Source organism: Neodiprion lecontei, unplaced genomic scaffold (genome assembly GCF_021901455.1).
Source record: "Neodiprion lecontei isolate iyNeoLeco1 unplaced genomic scaffold, iyNeoLeco1.1 ptg000110l, whole genome shotgun sequence".
Taxonomy (NCBI): domain Eukaryota; kingdom Metazoa; phylum Arthropoda; class Insecta; order Hymenoptera; family Diprionidae; genus Neodiprion; species Neodiprion lecontei.
Window position 1 is genome coordinate 1 of NW_025791871.1, and position 2,500 is coordinate 2,500.

Here is a 2,500-nt window from a genome sequence, read left to right on the forward strand (position 1 = left end):
GAGACTCGGAATCGTCTGTAGACGACTTAGGTACCTGGCGGGGTGTTGTACTCGGTAGAGCAGTTACCACGCTGCGATCTGTTGAGACTCAGCCCTTGGCTTGGGGATTCGTCTTGTCGGTTAGACGAGGCCCCGATGTGTTTGTGTTTGCAGAGCGCTGGCTCGACGCCGGTCACGCGACGCGTCGCTCGTCCCATGTCGGACGAGTCGCGGGCGGACCGGCGCGGCCGCGCTCCGCTCGCCGAGCGGGTGCGATGGCAATGCGAGTGCGGGGGACTTAGAAAAGAAAATTTTTTTTCCCGTACCGTTGCCACTCGAGATATGTCCGAGGCAGCAGCTCGGATCGCCGGTCGGCGAACGCAAGGCCGACAAGCGCGACCGGAGGGACCGGTGGACCCCCTCGGTACGTCGCGGGGATTCGGCGACGGTATTGTAGGCCGTAATTATTCTTTCGACGATACGTCGACCGTCGGCCGTCGTCCTCGATCCCCGAGGGACTTGGAAATTTTTTTCGTCCCAGGCGACGAAAAGGCAATGCGCCGCGTCCCGCGATAGTCGGCGCTGGACCCGCGAACGACCGTGGCACGGCGGGGACTTGTGAAAATTTTCGTCCGGGTCGACCGAGAGGCAATGCGCCGCGTCCCGGGGCCGATGGTACGACGGCGGACGGACGGACCCCCGATGCGGCGCGACGGGACGCTTGTGAAAATTTCGGTCCGAGGTCGACCGAGAGGGCGAAGCGCGGCGGTCCCGGAGTCGATACGGGGCGACGGGACTTGTGAAAATTTCGGTCCGAGTCGACAGAAAGGCGATGCGCGGCGTCTTGGAGTCGACACGGGCCGACGGGACTCGATAAAAGTTTCGTTCCGAGTCGAGCGAAGGGCGATGCGCGGCCTCCCGGAGTCGATCCGGGCCGACGGGACTCGTTGAAGCTGCGGTACGGGTCGAGCGAAAGGCGACGCGCGGCGTCCCGGGGTCGATCCGGACAGACGGGACTTGTAAAAATTACGGTCCGAGTCGAGCGAAAGGCGGACGCGCGGCGTACCGGAGTCGATCCGGGCCGACGGGACTTGTGAAAATTTCGGTCCGAGTCGACCGAGAGGCGATGCGCGGCGTCCCGGAGTCGATACGGGCCGACCGGACTTGTGAAAATTTCGGTCCGAGTCCGAGCGAAAGGCGACGCGCGGCGTACCGGAGTCGATCCGGACAGACGGGACTCGTTGAAGCTGCGGTACGAGTCGAGCGAAAGGCGACGCGCGGCGTCCCGGAGTCGATCCGGACAGACGGAACTTGTAAAACTTTCGGTCCGAGTCGACCGAGAGGCGATGCGCGGCGTCCCGGAGTCGATACGGGCCGTCGGGACTCGTTGAAGCTGCGGTACGAGTCGAGCGAAAGGCGACGCGCGGCGTCCCGGAGTCGATCCGGACAGACGGGACTTGTGAAAATTTCGGTCCGAGTCGACCGAAAGGCGACGCGCGGCGTCCCGGAGTCGATCCGGGCCGACGTCGACTTGTAAAACTTTCGGTCCGAGACGACAGAAAGGCGACGCGCGGCGTCCCGGATTCGATCCGGGCCGACGGGACTCGATGAAGTTTCGGTCCGAGTCGACAGAAAGGCGATGCCGCGCGTCCCGGCCGACGGGACTTGTAAAAATTTCGGTCCGAGACGAGCGGAAGGCGACGCGCGGCGTCCCGGACTCGATCCGGGCCGACGTCGACTTGTAAAACTTTCGGTCCGAGTCGACAGAAAGGCGATGCGCGGCGTCCCGGATTCGATCCGGGCCGACGGGACTTGCAAAAATTACGGTCCGAGTCGACAGAAAGGCGATGCGCGGGCGTGCCGGAGTCGATACGGGCCGACGGGACTCGATGAAGTTTCGGTCCGAGTCGACAGAAAGGCGATGCGCGGCGTCCCGGGCCGACGGGACTTGTAAAAATTTCGGTCCGAGACGAGCGAAAGGCGATGCGCGGGCGTCCCGGAGTCGATCCGGGCCGACGGGACTCGTTGAAGCTGCGGTACGAGTCGAGCGAAAGGCGACGCGCGGCGTCCCGGAGTCGATCGGACAGACGGGACTTGTAAAAATTTTCGGTCCGAGTCGACCGAAAGGCGATGCGCGGCGTCCCGGAGCCGATCCGGGCCGACGGGACTTGCAAAAATTACGGTCCGAGTCGACAGAAAGGCGATGCGCGGCGTGCCGGAGTCGATACGGGCCGACGGGACTCGATGAAGTTTCGGTCCGAGTCGACAGAAAGGCGATGCGCGGCGTCCCGGGCCGACGGGACTTGTAAAAATTTCGGTCCGAGACGAGCGAAAGGCGATGCGCGGCGTCCCGGAGTCGATCCGGGCCGACGGGACTCGTTGAAGCTGCGGTACGAGTCGAGCGAAAGGCGACGCGCGGCGTCCCGGAGTCGATCCGGACAGACGGGACTTGTAAAAATTTCGGTCCGAGTCGACCGAAAGGCGATGCGCGGGCGTCCCCGGAGTCGATCCGGGCCGGGAG